General features: G+C 52.0%; 2 long non-coding RNA genes across 2 annotated transcripts in view; one reads left to right on the forward strand and one right to left on the reverse strand.

The window, feature by feature from the left end:
* The window catches only part of LOC122154292, a 74,537-nt gene that overhangs the window by 43,884 nt on the left and 12,369 nt on the right, over positions 1-18,284 (reverse strand). The gene's annotated exons all lie outside the window — the stretch shown is intronic.
* LOC122154291 lies at positions 2,201-4,482 on the forward strand. Its single transcript, XR_006166178.1, has 5 exons — positions 2,201-2,299; positions 3,196-3,231; positions 3,357-3,395; positions 3,791-3,859; positions 4,341-4,482. It is a non-coding gene; the product is annotated as an uncharacterized LOC122154291 (long non-coding RNA).

An 18,284-nucleotide genomic window follows, 5' to 3' on the forward strand; every position in this document is an offset into this window, starting at 1 on the left:
CTCCTAGGCAGAGGACTAGACCAGAGAACTATTTTACTTTCAGACGTGTGAAACGGACTGCTGGAAGGTTGTGAAAGTGAATGGTGATTGGGAAGCACAGCGTGGCAGCTTGAATTACTGTGGCACATAGCAAACAGAGGATGAGATTACGGAGGAACACGCCAGCCTTAGAAAGTGTTCGTGGCTCTGCTGTCATAAAGTGGATGTCCCAGGCACTCAGCAGAGGCAACGAGCCCAATGCCTTCAGTGCTGCTGTCGCTCAGTGCGGCCGCTGCATTTGCTGGTCATTACCTGCGGTTACTTCTGACCGTCAGCAACTGAAAGACACAAATAATTACATGCTGCACCTCCCGACACTGACCTTACTGGCCCTATCTCCTTCCAGTTCTAGCTCACACCACCAGGAAAAATGCCCTCTTCTTGGTATGCAGAAATAAATAAATATCTGCCCTGCAATCTGTCTCTTGTGATAGCTGTGTGCATCTACAGGGAGGTAAAACAGGGCTGCCTGAGCTTGTTGATCCAACTCTGCCTGTCTCCATCATGGGTATGTCCCTGCTAACAGAGGACCCCTCTCTTTCCTTTGCTTCCTGAGGCACCTGCATCCTGGAAGAGAGCGGTGGTGGCAGGTCGGGTGAGTGTCATCACCAGACAGAACCAGCGCACCGGTGCCGGGTGGATGGGAAAGGTCGTGCCGGGCTGGTGCAAGCCAGGACAGCAGCTTCACCCAGCGGCTCTCCCCACTCAGCGTGGAGTAATGAATCCCTCGTGTACAAGCCCCCCCTGCCCCTGCCCGAGCCTGGCCAGAGGACACTGCCCAGCGCCACCAGGACGGTGATGCTTGGGCCGGGGGTGCTGCAAAGGAAACCACCCTGGAAAGGCCGGGATAGCTGCAGGGCAGGCGAGGTGGGGAGAGGGAAAGGGACGCGGTGGCCCTGGGGAGGCAGCTCCATCACCCGGGCAGCTCTAAGTTCTGTTCTGTCAGCAAGCCCCAAGCTGTCTGAACGGGCTCCTTGTGCCACAGGCTCGGGGCAAACACGGCTTATCAGAGATGCTGCGGGGACAAACCTCCCTCCTCTCGCCAGGGCGGCTCTGTCCCCGCAATTAGCTGTGAGTGGCTGCCCGGGGACAAGCACCCACTTCATCGCGTCCCTCTGGACGGCCACATCCTGCTCGGGGACAGAGCTGGGCTGGGCCAAGGACGAGAGCATTGAAGGGACACTCGGTGGGGTCAAGGCCCTCGGGTGAGCTGTGTCCGAGTCCCAGCCAGGACGGGGCTGGAGCCAGAGGCACAGAGTGACCGGCACCCACCGTCCGGGGACAGCTCTGCAGAGTGGGACCCAGGCTGTCTGGGAGGGCACGGTGGGCGCGGGCAGGGGCAGGGGGAGGGGCAGGGGATATTCCCTTCTGCTCTCTGCCCTGGGGAGGCCGTGGCTGCAGGCTGGATCCGTTTGAAGCCCGCAGTGCAAAGGGGATGGGGTGGGCTGGAGCTGGGCACTGTGACCACCCCAGCACTGCCCCCAAGCCAAAGCCTTGTCTCCCAGTGCCCAGTACTCACAAGTGCTCCCCAGTGCCTCCAGTGACTGAAGATCCCAGTCACCTTGCTGTTCCCATGTGCCCAGCTGTCCTCCCACTTTCCAGAGTTCCCTAATCCTTGGTCCCTGGTGCTCTGAGAAGTAGGGGTCAGTCCCAGCCCCAGCTTTACCCAAGGGGATGGAAAACAGTTCAAGATCACTCTGCGAGTCTCCTAATTTGAGGCTGGCATCACCTCTGGTGGAGTCCTGGAGAGAAAGATTGCCCTGGGAGGTGGGCAGCACTGGCAGATGGCAGTGATGAGAGGTGAGGGGCACTGGAAGATGCAGAGATCTGGCTGTGGGAGGAAGCTGGATGATGGTTTAATGTTGGAAGAGTGGGGCATCACCGTAGGGTGTTCGGCTGTTAGGGGTGCTCTGTGGGCTCTCCCTAACAACCCCCAGATGCCAGGGCCCATCCATGCGCAGCTGCCCCGTGCAGGAAGCTGGACTGATGCTGAGGAAGGTGTCCGGATCCGTGCCGGAGGCGGGGGTGACTCTGTGCCTGGGCTGGGCTTGTTGCCAGGGCTGGTGTCTCTGCCAAGCCTGGCTTTGCCCTGGGGGCTCTCAGGGAGGAAAAAGGAGGAGTCATGGATGGAATAAATCCTGCCCCTCACCTTCTCCATCTTCACCCAACACTCACCGCACCACAGAGGAAGATGAAGGTCGCAATGCTCAGCGTGGCCCTGCTCTTCACCATCCTGCTGTGCACTCCGGAAGATGCTCAGGTGAGTCCCCAATACCACGAGGAGGGGCTCGTGGGTGGGAATGGGTCTTGGCTGCAGGAACAGAATTGTAGTGGTGAGCACGAAACCCCTGGCTTTGGCTTTTCCCTTTCCCACCCAGGGGCTCCTCCATGCTCTTTTGCACCTGCAGCCCTGGGCATTCAGCTTTGTCCCTCCCACAATTACATCTGTTCCCCTACTTCCCCGCAGTTAATCTTTTTGTGTCCAGAACCCGTGTTCTTCACTGAATGACCAGTCCTCTCCATTCCCTGAGAGGGTCCACTACAAAATCCTCTGAGGGCCCAGACCATTTTCTTGTCTTGGTGCCCCCATCTCTCTCTCTTTTGCACATCCCCATCCCATCCTTTCTTTCCCCTCAGACATCTCTCCGAAGGATATCCTCCTCGTCCAACCAAGGGTCAACAAATCCCTCCCTTTTGCTGCTCCCACTACCTTTCTTTCCATCTCTCCCCTCAGTCCTTTGCCTTACATCCTTTCCACTGTGGTAGTGTCCCCATATCCTCTTCCTTGAACCCCCCACTCCCAGACACTCTCCTAATCACATCGGTTTGGTCCTCTGTAATCCTCTTCCTTCTGTCCCCACCAACTACCACGCTTGAAGACCCTATGTCCCTTCCATTTGTAATCATTTCCCCACATTTGCATCCCACGTAGTCCTGTCACATCAACAACCCCCAGCCCAGTCTCTTGAAATCTGATAATTCTGCCCAGTGCCCTACCTTTGGTTCGCCTCCATCCCCACCCTCTTTAGAGGCCCGGTATTCCCCTTGCTATCCTTGTCTCTCTCCCCAAGCCCGGGTGGATGGGGGTACACCTGTGACCCACCCACCGCCCCTCCAAGGTCCAATCTAGATAACATCTTTCCTCTTCTTCCCTAGGCATTCGTGAAAGAAGGTGAAAATTATGAGAGAGAGGTAAGTAGTGTGGTGGACTTAGAGGGCGCACGGTCTGGACAACAGGAGGACAATTTTGTTCTCCCATGCCTTGCTGGGACTGGGGACATCACAGTGACCAGTGAGGTCTCATGGTCTCTCTACAGGTGCAGTTTCTCAAATTCGGGAAAGTGAAGAGAGCTGAGGTGGGCACCATGAGTTCTGTTGGACCCAGATCCTCCCCTCCATGGACATGACACTCCAGGACATCCCAGTGCACCCCAGTGTAGCCCAGTACAACCCCAGAAAACACCCTTGCACCCCAGTGTTTTCCCAGGGAAGCCCCTGCTCCCTGAGGCTCCATTGCATTCCCATCCATCCCATTACAACCCAGTACACCCCAGAAAGCCCCACTGCACAGTCACGCACTTAGGAGAACGCCTTCCCCAGGACCCCCACTGCTTTTTGCGCACCATCATACAAACTCACGTACCCCATGTGTCCCCAGAGGCACCTTCCCCAAGGACCCCATTGATCTCACCCGCCTCCCAGTACACCCCAGTGCCACCAAGCATGTCCCTAACCATCTCTTTCTCCACAGCCCCTTATGGATGACAAGCTGATGGAATTTGTGCGCCAGAAACGCCTGGCTGCAGCTGTTGAAGTCTAGGTGAGCAACATCGGGACATCTCCAGCCCCACAAAGGAGCCCGGACCCCGGGGGACCCCTGGGCCCTCAGGGGTGGGCAGACCTTGGGTATGGGAGAGGGAAACAGAGGGGACTCGCCCTGATCCACGTCCCAGGCTGAGCTGGACAGAGCTGACCCCAGTGCCTTTCCTGGAACTCCGTGGGGCTCTACGGACCCAGAGGCTCACCGTGCCGGCCAGGCAGGAGCTCCGGTGCCATACTGACCCCCAGGGTCACCGCGAGGGCTGGGCAGGGCTATGGGAGATTTAAGGGCATCCCGGGGTAATGACTCACTGGGCAAGGGGCTCTGGGTGCCATATGGGTCTCAGGAGAGCCACTTCCTCTCCTGGGTAGAATGAGGGCTCCAATGCCCTCCTCCTTCCCCAGGACTCTTCAGAGACCGATGGTGGGGACAAGAACCTCTTAGGTTCCAGAGGACACTATCTTTGGGCTCTATCTTTCAGGACTGAAGATGCTGGTGGCAGTCTGGACCTGTCTCCCTCCAGTGGCATGAGGAGATGATCATCCCTGGATGACCCCACCTGTTCCCCTGTGAGCCCTGGGCCATTTCCCTCTAACGATCAATAAACCCCTTCAGCAATGCTACGCTCTGCTTGTTTGTGTGTGTCCATGTCTGTGTCCATATCCCCTCTCCTCTGCCATCACCCAGACGCCTCGGTCCTCTCTGGTTGCACCACATCGGTGAGCTGACGGACTGAAGGAGCCCGGACACCTGGAGTGTCTCCGTAAATGAGATCCTCTTCCCACCCAGCATGTGCCCCCAGGGAAGGGCGGATTCGGGCAAACTGGAACATCCCCGCCAAGAGGCTGGGAGAGGGAAGGCGCAGACGGTGTCAGCCCTTGGGGCAGCTGGTGTTTTGGAGGCACAGCAGGGAACAGGTCCTTACCAGGGCTCCAGTGAGCACTGTCCCCCAAAGAGGACAATTTGGTGTTGGGGCAAGAGAACATGGACAGGCAGCCCAGACCCCTGGATCCTCTGCCCCGCGCTGGGAAGGGCAGTGGGTCCCTCTCCCATGGACTCGACAGTCCTGACTTGACAGGAGATGTCAGAGCCCCATGCTGGGCCCATGCGCCTTCCCAGACCCCCAGCTCATGCCCCTCTCTCTGGGGCCCCCTCAGCCCCACCACAGGCCAGGAAGGCAGCACACGGGCACCAGACCTGCCCCCATCCCCCGACACGTGTGGCCAGGCTTTGTGGGGCTTTGTGTTCGTTACCTCTTGACTGTGGCTTCAGCTCTCCAGGCATGCACTGATGTATCACCCACTTTTACATTAGGAAGTTTTCCCTCCCACCACTGCATGTGATTATCTTCAGGATGACCTCAAGGGTCTTTGCCAACCAACATGATTCTAAGATTCTATGATTTCATGTCTTCAGCGGGGTTGTCTGCAGGGGAATATTTACCAGGGGCTCTGGTGGGATCGGAGATTCCCCAGGGCAGCAGAATGTAATTGGGGCTGATGGGCACCATCATCCTGTGGCTTGTGCATGGACTGTGGTGTCAGGGCAGGAAATGGCAATCGGGAAACCAATGGAAAACGGGGAAATCAGACACCAAAATGTACCAGGACACAGACCTGACAGAGTAAACATTGAGACAATGACGAGGAGCAAACCTCACTGCTCGCAGCTTTTCATCCAGCAGTACTCCCAAGCGCATCTCAGCATGGCTGCTCTCAGTCCATTCATCCTCCAGCTTGTATCGATACTGGGGATTGCTCCGACCCATGTGCACAACCTTGCAATTGGTCTTGTTGAACCTCACGAGTTTCACATGGACTCTCAGGGATTCATTTGTCCAGGTCCCTCTGGATGGCATGCCATCCCTCAGGTGTATCAGCTGCACCACTCAGCTTGGTGGTGTTTGCAAACTTGCTGATGGTTAACTTGATCCCACCATCTATGTCACTGACGAAGATATTAAACAGTGCTGCTCCCAACACGGACTCCTGAGGGTCATCACTCGTCGCTGATATCCATCTGGACCACTAGCCATTGACCACTACCCTCTGGATGCGACCATCCAACCAGCGCCTCATGCGTTGAACTGCACCCCAGGGGGCTGTGTGCTTGGGCAGGGACTCTGCCGCCTGCCAGGGTCAGCACTCAGCCTGCCCGGGGAGCTCCCCACGGTGCTGTGGGGAGAAGCTGTGGGGGGAAGGAGAGACATCAAGTGCTTGTCTGACCTACTCATTAGGACCTGCGAACAGGGAGATGCCCCTTGGTCTTCAGGGCAGAGCTGAGCACACAGCGGGTGGGATGGGGGCTGTGAGCACTGACAAGGAGGTGACATGGGGACAGAGAAAAAGGCTCCTGGCTGTGGCAGCTAAAGACAGCAGAGAGTCGGGACACGCCTCTGCATCCCCCCTGCTCAGCTGTGCAAGGAAAGAGAGAACAGTTTGGAGAAATGGACTTGAAAACTGGATGCTTCCAAGTACAGTTTTTAGTGATAGCATCCCCCAATGGAGGGATGTGTGAGCACAGGGTACCTCTGTGGTGACCAGCAGGTCACTCGTGGGCAGACCAGCCCTCCTGGCTCTGCGCTAGGACACAGGGAGTTAGTTTGTCCTTCAGGGCTCCCGTGTTCAGGCTGAGAGCAATATGAAAGTTAAGGATTTCTGCCCCTTCAGAGAAAGCGTCCTCAGCAGCAGCACAAACCTGACCTCACGAAAAGGAATGAAAGAAGTTCCCTCAAAGAAAGAGAAATAACTTTTGGAGGATTTGGGGGGAAATAGAATAGGATTGAGTAAAATAAGTCTGCCCTAACTTGCTTATGTCTTCTTCTCTTTCAACCATCCTCCATCCGCAGAGTGAACAAATGTCCAACAGCAGCTCCATCACCCAGTTCCTCCTCCTGGCATTTGCAGAAACCTGGGCTCCATCTCCACCACTCTGCCCAAAGCCACGGCCAATTCCCTCTGGGACAACAGGGACATCTCCCAGCCGGGATGTGCTGCCCAAGTAATTCTGTTTCTATTTTTGATATCATCAGAATATTCCCTTCTCACCGTCATGGCCTATGACCGCTACGTTGCCATCTGCCAACCCCTGCACTACGGGACCCTCCTGGGCAGCAGAGCTTGTGTCCACATGGCAGCAGCTGCCTGGGGCACTGGGCTGCTCAATTCTCTCCCGCACGCTGCCAACACATTCTCACAACCAGCTCTGCCAATGACAATGTTCTGGACCAGTTCTTCTGTGAAATCCCCCAGATCCTCAAGGTCTCCTCAGACTCTGACTACCTCAAGGAAGTTGGACTTTTTGTGGCTGGTGTCTCTATAGCATTTGGGTGTTTTATAGTTATTCTTTTTTCCTATGTGCAGATCTTCAGGGCCGTGCTGAGGATCCCCTCTGAGCAGGGACGGCACAAAGCCTTCTCCACGTGCCTCCCTCACCTGGCCGTGATCTCCCTGTTTATCAGCACTGCCATCTCTGCCTACCTGAAGCCCCCCTCCATCTCCTCCCCATCCCTGGACCTGGTGCTGTCATTTCTGTACTCGGTGCTGCCTCCAGCAGTGAACCCCCTCACCTACAGCATGAGGAACCAGGAGCTCAAGGATGCAGTGAGGAAATAGATGACCTGATGTTTTTAAGCAGCAATGAACTCTTCATCTTCTTTTGCACAACAGTTACAATGCAACTCATTACAGGCCCAGCCCATCATCTGCATTTTCTTTTGTTCTTGTTGGTATCTGACTTGTAATGATGTTGTCATCCCCTTCCCAATTCACTGTCTGCTTTGCTTTTCTGACCGAGTGGCTCTGTAAATGAGGAGCTGTGCTCTCTGTGTGTTTGAACAAAATAAAGGGCCCTGCAGTAACTTTTTTTTTTTTTTCTGAGATCCTTCCTCCAAGGCCCTTTCAGAGCTGCAGGAACAACTCCTATGTGCAGAGTTGGAGGGGAAGAGTCCCATCGTGGCAGGACTGCCAGAGACCAACTGGTCTTCCAAAGCTGTTCTCTTTTCACTTCCACACTCTCCTTCTGATCTGTTTGGTTTGGTAAAAGGTCTGCGTGCTCTGGCAGCTTGGTCCCCGTCCTGCCGGGTGGGAGCTCTGTGACCGCAGGCAGGGACAGGCAGTGGGCACGGCTGGGACAGAGCTGGCCTCCACAACAGCGTTTCCAAGAAGAAAGGTGATCTTCTCGGGGCACTGCCCGAGGGCGCAGGTCTTGTTCCAAAGCTGATCTCAAGAATGTGCCCAAGAAATTGTCCGGCAGATGAAAACACCGGTGAACAGTGTGAGTGCGTGGGATGGGGTGTGCAGCAGTGTCCTTGCACAGCCAGGCCTCCTGCCAGAGACCTGAAGAACTAGTGTCAGCTCTGTGCCTGTGTTCACTGGACACACCGGAGAAGCTACCTGTGTTGGTTTTGGCTGGGTGAAACAAAAAAAGGCCCAAACAATCGGCCTCAAACCAAAGTTGACTTCTGAGTGAATTCCCCGACCAGCAACCAGCATCTTATCAGCATCATGAAGCAACCAGCATCTGATCAGCATGAAATGCAACCCTGGGAACAATCCCTGGGAACTATAAGTAAACAACAGGAAGTAACTATAAATCCCAAATGTAGAGAAAAACAGAAACTCCTCAGACGTGCCCGGATCCTGGCCAGATCCTGGCCACGCCTGAGTGAGGCACGTCAATCTACCAGATATCTCCCCTGCATTTTGTTTAGACTTGTTTGTTAAACTGTACAAAAGCCGGGCCCTCTCCCAGCACAGACGCAGACCTCCCCTACGAGCGGACGCCCTGCGTGGGACTTCCCAGCTGCCGGGAAAGGCTCTGCGACCCTTCGCTGGGACGGGGCTCCCCAGCTGATGCACGGGTCGGGGGGATGGTAAAGTAGGAGGGCAATTGGTGATGGATCTTTCTTAATCACTACAGCCAGCTTTCTGTAGCAATGACTAGGTGCATTACCTTGCTTGTTCTTTCTGCTGCTTTAAACTAAAGTAAAATAAGGCTATTTCTTTAGCTTGGTGCCTGTGTCCTTTGTGTTAAACCCGTCAACTTGGCAAAACACTGGGATAGAGTTAATTTTCTTCCTAGTAGCTAGTATGGGGCTCTGGTTAGATTTGTGCTGAAAACCGTGTTGATTACACAGGCGTTTTCTTTACTGCTGAGCAGTGATTACACAGCACCAAGGTCTTTGCTGCTCCTCACCCCACCCCAGTAGTGAGCAGACTGAGGGTGCACAAGGATCTGGGAAGGGACACAGGCAGGACAGCTGACCCCAACTGACCAGAGAGGTATTCCATAGCATATGATGTCATGCTCAGCAATAAAGCTAGGGGAAGATGAAGGAAGAGAGGGACATTCGGAGTTATGGTGTTTGTCTTCCTACGTATTGCTGTGTGTGATGGAGCCCAGCTTTCTCAGAGGTGGTGAACACCTGTCTTCCAATGGGAAGTGGCGAATTAATTCCTTGTTTTGCTTTACTTGCATGTGCAGCTTTTACTTTACCTATTAAACTGCCTTTTTCTCAAGCCATTAGTTTTCTTATTTTTACCCTTCTGATTCTCTCCTCCATCCCACCGCAGGGGAGTGACCAAGTGGATGCGGGGGGCTTAGTTGCTGGCTGGGGTTAAACCATGACACTGTTCCAGGACAATCATCATGGAGTAGCCCCTCACAGCCACCTTTTTCAGCACCGGCCTCTCACCCCAGCTCAGAGAGGTTCTTCATCCCTTTATGGAGGGACATCAGAAGTCTAGGTCAGAAGGGCATCTTTGCATTTTAGGGAGGAGATGTAAACCTGCACATCATGTATGTGAGCTGAGATGAACCCCGGTGAGCACAAATGCCATCAGCTATTCCTGGGGGTGCCATGAAGGCCTGTGACACTGACTGTGTCTTGAGGTCACTTCATGTAGAGAGTCACATCCCCCGGGAAACCCCCTGAATGCAGCACTGGGAGGTGATTCTCTGAACCGCCGTCCCTGTGTCCTTTCCTCGTGCCTCGGGGCATCTCCCACGGGTGCAGAGCAGGGCGAGCACCGCAAGGGCTGAGGTGCCTCCCAGCCTCTGGGGGTGGCAGCAGGAGTTCAGAGAGACACTATGGCTCCTGCAGTGCACTGCCTCTGCGTGTGCAAGGGAAGGACTCGTGTCTCTGAACAGCCCTGTGTGTAAGAGGAGTGCCCGAGGCCAGCTCAGCTGTGGGCCCCTGACAGAGCCCTGACACTTCTGTGTGTGACTGCAGGAACAACCCCACCTTCCCAGTGAGATTCACCTCAGCTGCCTTGGACAGGCTCATTGCAAGTGCTCCTGTCTGCTCTGTCACACCCCTCGTTCTAGACCTGTGCCCCAAAACTGACAGAGCAATCAGAGAGGTTCTGGGGTCCTTGGAAAAGGCAGATGTCAAACCCATCTTCAGGAAGGGCAGGAAGGAGAATTGGGAGAATTACAGGCTGGTCAGCCTACCTCAGTCCCTCGGAAGGTGATGGGACACATCCTCCTGCTGCCATTTCCAGGCACTTGAAGGATAAGAAAGGCCTTGCTAAACCAGAATTGGTGGGGAAAACAAGGGAATACTGTGTACACGGAATTTTGTAAGGCCTTTGGCATGGTCTCCTGTGGTGTCCTTATAGCCAGATTGGTGGCGTCTGGGCTGAAGGGATGTGCGTAACGATGGATGGGAAGTTGTCTGGATGATCAAACCCAAATGTGGTAAAGTCCTCTGTGCAAGCAGACACTATTGGCATCCCTGAGTGATGAGTACTTAGGCCAACAGTGTTGAATGTCTTTATTATCCCCTTGTATGATGTGACAGAGAGCACTTTCAGCTCCTTTGTGGATGGTGCAAAGCTGGGTGGACACCTAGAACAACCTCGTCTAGTTACTCTGCCTTGAATTTGAAAGTTGGACAAGATGTTCAGGGCTCCCTTGAAACCTGAGCTACTCTATAATTCAAGTAATCTTTCCCCTAAAGAGATTTTTGAAGACAGAATAGGTTGAGGAAGAAGAAAAACAAAAAAAAGATGCACACAGGAGATATAAAATCTGCCAACATAAATATTGCAGTTCCTGTAAAGAATGTTTCTGCACTCAGATAGTCAGTAGGAAACATAGATTATAATAGAAGAAATATTTGTTAATTTTAATAAAAGAAGCATACTTGTATTTGGCCAGGTCCTGGGCCATAATGGGGTTGATGGATGACTATGTTATTCTGAGGTCAGTTGTGTCTCAGAAACTCAAACTCGAGCAGGAAGCGTGCAGCTGTGAAGGGGACTGTGAGGTCAGTTTTGTCTCTGGAGGTGACAGGCCAGCAGCAGGAACACGGCTGGGAAAGTTCCTCTGCCACAGTAACCCCACGGGCCTTATCCAGGACGAGGGCTTGGATAGATTGTCATCTCCACTCTGCCTGAACATGTGATGGGACAGCAGCAGATGTAGGGTTTAGAAGGTCATGGTGAGGTTACTTCTCTCTGGTCAGGCGAAAGGCCACAGAAAGTCTCACGGGTTGGGTTCGCTGCTGGCAGGGTGGTTTCTGAGGTGGTAGAGCTTTCCTCGGTAGTGGGAAACGTCAGTGAAGATACAGAAATGCTGGGGTGAGACCAAGGCGGGGAAGCGAAATGGGCGCCTACAGCCTGCAAAGAAATAGAGGCAGGTATCAGATATTGTCCAATCAGCCTCTGGCGGGGATGGCAAAAGGCACTGGCAAGGCTGGAAGGCACCAACAGAACCCAGGTGTTTGGTGCCCTTGGCTATGGCAGTTGTCTTTGCCACTGAAGCCTGTGAGCCTTCTATGTGTCAGGTATTTACTCCCTCATTATAATAACTCTTCAGTATGTTGAACATCCATGGGGAACCAAAACACTCCTATTAGTACTTCTCCAGAATTTTTTTCAATGTTTTCTATGGTTAACCAAGTATTTAGAAATATCACCCAGTGACATGCCCCAAGGTAGTGTGGTTGTCGGTGGGAAGGTATGTGGGACAATGTTGGCAGGTACCTAGAACGGTTGTCACCTCCGATGGTCTGGGGCTTCAACCCAAACATGTGCAGGATCCCAATGAAGTGACAGAGTCTTTGGAAGAAGGGTGCCCTGGCCCTGGCTATGCCAAAGAGACAGAGCTTGTCACACTGTGCTGGGGCTTGTCCTACATCTACTGAGCACGGTTCAGCACCATTCATCACCCTCGAGGAGAAGAGAGAGTTTCTGACCCTAAAGACATACAAGCACACACTGTTGCTCGAGCAGAGACCCAACCCTCAGCTGTATCAGTTGCCTCTATATTCAAGAAGGAACAGTGGAAGCTGAGGTCAGCTTCTGAGATACGGAAAAAGATTTTATCCATCATCCAGGAGGGCAAATTGTCATCTGGTTGCTCTGATACTGGATATTGGGGCCAACAGTCAGGAAATAGAGGGTAAGAACCCCAGCAGCTGGGATCCCTTGCTAGGGGTAAGGTCCTGGTCAAAGGGATTGGAAAAGGGACATCAGTCCTCAGCCTCTGGAGTCGACTTCTGTGAAGTGTGAAGGACAGGCATTCCCTTCAAGGAAGATCTTGCAGATTCCCAAACAAGTGGACCACCACTGAGGGTGGTATCCAGTCTCTGAGGGAATTAGCTGCCGTGGAGGTGATTTACAGCATCAGAGCTGTCTCTCCAAACCTCCTCCCGCAAAGGCCAGTATGCTGGGGGTGGGCCAGAGTTTGAGAGGGGACACAGCCAGAATAGCTGATACAAACTGACCAAAGAAATATTCCGTACCATATGCCATCGTGCTCAACAATAATAGCTAAAAGAAAAGAGGAGAGGAGGGGCCGTTAGTTATTAAGGTGACTGTCTTCCAGAGCAACCGCTACACATACTGATGACCTGCTTCCCAGTGGCTGGACGTTGCCTGCTGATGGGAAGTAGAGAATATAATGCTTTTTATTTTCCTTTGTTTCTGCATGCAGTCTTTGCTTTTCTTTATTAAACTGCCTTTCTCTCAACTCATGAGTTCTTTTTCATCTGACTTTTCCCCCTCATCGTCCTGCTGAGGAGGTGGAGTGGTTGAGCGGGCGCCTGGAGGCCAGCCAAGGTAAACCCACTGCAGGGGGGGCACCGGGGAGTACTGGGGAGCACTGAGGTCCTTGGGGGGGGGGGGGGGCACTGGGGGAAGTGAAGGGAACGAGAGAGCAGCACTGAGGGCACTGGAGTGGGTGAGGGGAGCAAGGGAGTGGCACTAGGAACACTGGGGAGGGTGAGAGGAATTAGGGAGCAACACTGGGAGCACTGGGGCAGATGGGGCGAATGAGAGAGCGGCACTATGGATACTGGGGTGCATTGGGGGGAATGAGGGGGTGGCACTGGGAGCACTGGGGTAGGTAGGGGAGCGAAGGAACAGCACTGGGAGTACTGCGGGGGGGGGGGGGGGGACAATGAGGAAGCAACACTGGGAACACAAGGGAGGGTGAGGGGCATTAGGGCATTGCAGGGGGAGCACCGGGACAGACTGGGAGCACGAGGCAGTGGAACTGGGAGCACTGAGGTAGGTGGGGAGAACAAAGGAGAATTGCTGGGAGCACTGGGGAGGATGGGGGAGCAAGGAAGCAGCACTGGGCGAACTGAAGCAGACAAGGGGAACCGGGGAGTGGTATGGGAGGGCACTGGGGCAGGTGAATGGACTGAGGGAGGAGCTCTGGGAGCACTGGAGTTGCGGGGGGGGTGTTAGGTGATGTTGGAGTCACACTCAGAGAGTGTCGTATGACACAGGTGGCAATAGGGGTCACTGGGGGCTCTGGGGTGTCTGGAAGCCTAAGAGCAGAGAACCTCTGTGCCCTGCTTGAAGGTGTCACCTACCTACCAGTCTCTAGAGGCAGCTGATAATCAGAAGTGACCACATGTAACCATCAGCCGGGCCAGGAGCCCCCCATCCCTGCCCCCACTAAGTCATTTAGTCCCTGTCCACTGGTTCTCCACCTCTCACCCTTCCCATATTCAGGACCATCCTCCCCAAGATGGCTCTCAGTCCCTGGTGTTGTTGATTGAGGTGATAATCAGTGACATGCAGCTCCTGAAAGGACAGGTCCTTGCAGGTGATATCCCAGTTGGGCATGAAGCTGTAGGAGGAGGCACATCTGCTCCTGTGTGGTGGCCTTCCCTTAGATGCTCTGTTACTGCTCAGAAGGAACCCACAGAGAAGGTCCAAAGTGGAGAAAAACTTGGGTCAATTTAACAATGATAGAATGATTGCTAGTCCATTTGTGGTGCTCATGTTGATGTTTGTGGGTTTTAGTGACTGAGTGACTCAGGAGGGTGAGAAGGTGACGGACGGAGGGATGAAGGATGAAGAGAAGGAAGAAAGGAAACAGGGAGAGATGGGGAGGAAAAGAGATGTAGGGAGAGTAAGGGGGGAATGGAGAGGATGAGGAGATGGAGGGAGAATTGAACTCACTGCAGAGAGCAAGTGAGCAGCTGGTTGGGCTGAGCTGCCCGCTGGAGTTAACCTTCTACATGCATGCAATGACTTAAATCCTCTCCGAGGGGCTTCAGAGCTTTGTCACAGCCCACTGAAATGCAATTTATAACTTAGCACTTTGTGGCTCAGCTTTCTAGCAACTGATTCACAAGGCAGATCTTCCAGTTGACTACCTCTGCTTTGAATGATCTCTGAAGCAAATATTCAAGAGTGTTTGACATCTTCTCACAACCGTCCCACAACAGCACTCTTTTTTATACCAAGTCTCTCATAAAGAACAAGCACCCATCCTGTGATGGGTAGTCTTTAGAAATGACCTTTAGTGTTTCACTGGAGAATCCTGGCCATTTTCAGCTCTCAGAAGCCACGTACAGTTGTTCTTTATTCATTTCTTTCCATCCGGATCAAACCAGGCAGGCTTTCTTTGAAGCCGTGACAGGAGCCTGTATCATGACAGAGACAAAACCAGGGTGACATCTCACTTCCCCTGAAACCTCCCATGGGCTTCAAAACCCAAGTCAGGTTTTCCCCACCAGCCTTGTGGAATTGTCCTCGCAGAGGATTATTTTAGTTATTTTTGTCATTTTAGAGAAGACCAAGTGATGAGGACTATGGCACTTCAGGAGAAGAAGAGTCTAAAGAGGAAGACAAAAACTTGTCAAAACATTCATGGCTTTGCTTTCCTAATGTTGACCTCAGAGGACCTCAGCATGGCACTCAGTTCAATGCATTCAATGTTGCCATTGCTCGGAGCAGTTGATAGATTTTCTGGTGTTTACACATGGTCCCTTCTGATTTTCAGTTCCCTCAAGGGACCAGTAGATAGGTGACCCGAATAGAGATGGGGGGTTGGAGTGGTTCTTTGGGACCGGCAACCTCTGTCCCCTCACCTAATGGGACACCATGGCCAAACTATCTTGTCCAGGAGAGATGAATGGGGTTGAAGAGATGTGCCTCAGTGGTTACCTTTCAGAAAGGCACAAGAGAAAGAGATCTTTGTCCTGAGCTGAAAATGGCCCAAGATTGACCAAGACTATCAGGGTGCTCTCAATGTCCTTCCCCTTTCCCTTAGCATGGGATGTGGGCAGCATTGCTTGTCCCATGGAAAGGACTCAGGCTGACCGCCATGCTTTAAGGCTCTGTTGACACTGCAGTTGATTCTTGTGCATGATGAGGTGACAATGCTTGTAAACAGGCACGAATTCATGTCATTCTTTGGCTTGGCCAGTTCCCAGGCTCCCACAGCTCCCCCTGCCCCACACTGGTCAGAGGATGCTGCCAAGGATAGGCGGTGAAGGAAACCGCAATGGTACCCAGGCATCCGGGCTGGTTCAACTTTCACAGCCACAGACTCTCTCCAAGCTCCCTCAACAGGCTCCTTGTTCTGTAGGGCCTGGGCAAACATGGCTTATCAGAGATGCTGTGGGGACAAACATCCCTCCTCTGGACAGGGGAGCTCTGTCCCTGCAATTAGCTCTGAGTGGCTGCTCAGGGACAAGAAGATGATTCATTGTGTCTGCTCTGAACATCTGCATTCTGCTCAATGATCACGTTGACCTAGGCTGATGATGATGGTGTTGAAGGGCGTCACAAAAATTCAAACTGACCTAGGCAAGATTCCAGGATACAAAGTACAGAATTACAAGGGCAATTATTTATTCATGCGTGCGAGGTGTCCCGGTCAAATTGGGGCACCCAAATGTGGTTTTACGCAGGATTCTTGTACAGTTCAAACATTCAGGTAAAACATGACTATCACCCACACTACTGATTAATAAACTTAGTAAACCCAAAATCTCCAGTAAAATGCCACTACCTCATTACATTACAATATATATCGTGGGTTTATATATTTGAAGCATTTATATATATAAAGCATTGTTCTAAAGAAACAGATGAAAAAAAGAAGACAACCAAAATTTGGGCCTGGACTATTAAGTTCTTCTATGTCATATAAAGAAGAGCTGGAGTCGGTGGTTACAGGATTTGATGAATAGTTAACATGGAGGAGAGATTTGTGAGCGTTGGTTTGAGAACAGCTGGCAAATTGATGCAGTAAGGAAAGAGAGTCCCGTTAAGTAGATCCTGGATCAATGAGGAATCAAATATCAGCCCAAACCAATGTATTATTAGGAAGGCAGCAGGCTCAATATGAGCCAGCAGTGTGCCCTGACCGCCAAGAGGGCAAACCTCATTCTGAAGTGCATTAAACACAGTATAGCGAACTCATCAAAAGAGGTGATTACCCCATTGTATTTAGTATTTACGTGGCCTCACCTTGACTACTGCGTGCAGTTCTGGGTCGCACATTTTAAGAAGAACGTGAAGGTCCTTGAATGCAGCCAGAGAAGGTCAACAAAGCCGGTGACAGGGCTGGAAGGAGTGTGCTATGAGGAGTGACCTGAGGACTTTGGGTTTGTCTGGTTTGGAGAAAAAGAGGCTCAGGGGCGACCTCATTGCTCTCCGCAGCTTCTTGAGGAGGGGACATGGAGAGGGAGGTGCTGATCTCTGCTCCCTGGGACCCAGGAGCAGTATGCCTGAGAACAGTTCAAAGCTGCCTCAGGGGAGGTTCAGACTTGCCATTAAGAAGCATTTCTTTACCAAGAGGGTGGTCAAACATTGGACCAGGCTTCCTAGAAAGGTGGTTGATGCCCCAAGCCTGTCAGTGTTTAAGAGACATTTGGACAATGCCCTTAACAACATGTTTTAACTTTTGGTCAGATCTGAAGTAGCGATCAGTCAAAAAAAAAAAAGTTTCCTTTACTTTCCTGCTAATCATGCAAATTTCCATTATTCTGACAGTCTTTCTAAAGTTGTTAATAATACTGTGGGTGTCTGGGGAGGAGGACTGATAGCACTAGCACTGCTGTCTTCTCTCCTGGGATTGTTCACTAACTGACTTATAACCATGTAAGAACAAGACTGGCAGAGAAGTGTCTGGAGAACCACATCCAGGTGGTTTTCAGGGGAACTGACAGAGGAACAGAGCTACCCACCGTCTCCTGCAGCATCATGGACTGAGGAGTGTGTTCCTGCGTCGTGGCTTCTGACACCGGTAACTTCCTTTTATCATGCTTTGAAATGCTGAGACACCGTGGCAGCACAGTCACTGCCAAAAGCAACTGCTGGCATCTGTGTGGCTTGGCTGGGCTCAGAAGAGCGGGTTTTGTTCAGCTTGGAGAACTGTTGCTGGTGAGACATTCACTATGTAAGGAATACTCCAGCAGATTCCCACAAACAGAGCTGGTCGTCCAACCCGCGCATTGTGTGTGAGCTTGTGGAGCACTGACGTATTTGGGAGTTAAGAAGAATACGCTGTATGCTTGGGGGGAGCTTTAAACAAGCCAGCAGTGATGATTGTGGAAAACTGGACTATAAACGGTTGCTTTTGGATAAAAAATTGTGTACAACAAAAGCAAATATATAACAGTACTTCAGGAAATGAAAGTATTTCATTTTCCGATGCATTTCATGCATAAATTGGGAGATTAGGAAATAGATAATGGGTACTGTTCTCTCACATAAACATGGATTTTATTTTGGAGATTTTGAATAGCACCTCTAGAAGTCCAAAGGTAAAATTTAAAGAAATAGGCAGGAATAGTAGAAAAAAAAGTTGTGGTTTTTTTTTTGTTTGTTTGTTTGTTTTCTTTTTTTTAACAAGAAGAAAAGAAATCATGCTCTTAAGACTGCATGTCTCTGTGAAGTCAAGTGTTCTTTTGAAAAAAAGCATCTTGTGTTTTTCACTTGGCTAATGTGAATGTTTGTATGACCTGTTTTCTAACTGCCTGTTCTCATTATTGATACATCGGAGTTTAAGATGACTTCTTGAAGGCAGTTAGCTAAAGCTATAGAGACCCAGCCAGCATCCTCTCCTCTCTCCTCTCCTCTCCTCTCCTCTCCTCTCCTCTCCTCTCCTCTCCTCTCCTCTCCTCTCCTCTCCTCTCCTCTCCTCTCCTCTCCTCTCCTCTCCTCTCCTC

Source organism: Tyto alba, unplaced genomic scaffold (genome assembly GCF_018691265.1).
Source record: "Tyto alba isolate M040663 unplaced genomic scaffold, T.alba_DEE_v4.0 Super-Scaffold_37, whole genome shotgun sequence".
Taxonomy (NCBI): domain Eukaryota; kingdom Metazoa; phylum Chordata; class Aves; order Strigiformes; family Tytonidae; genus Tyto; species Tyto alba.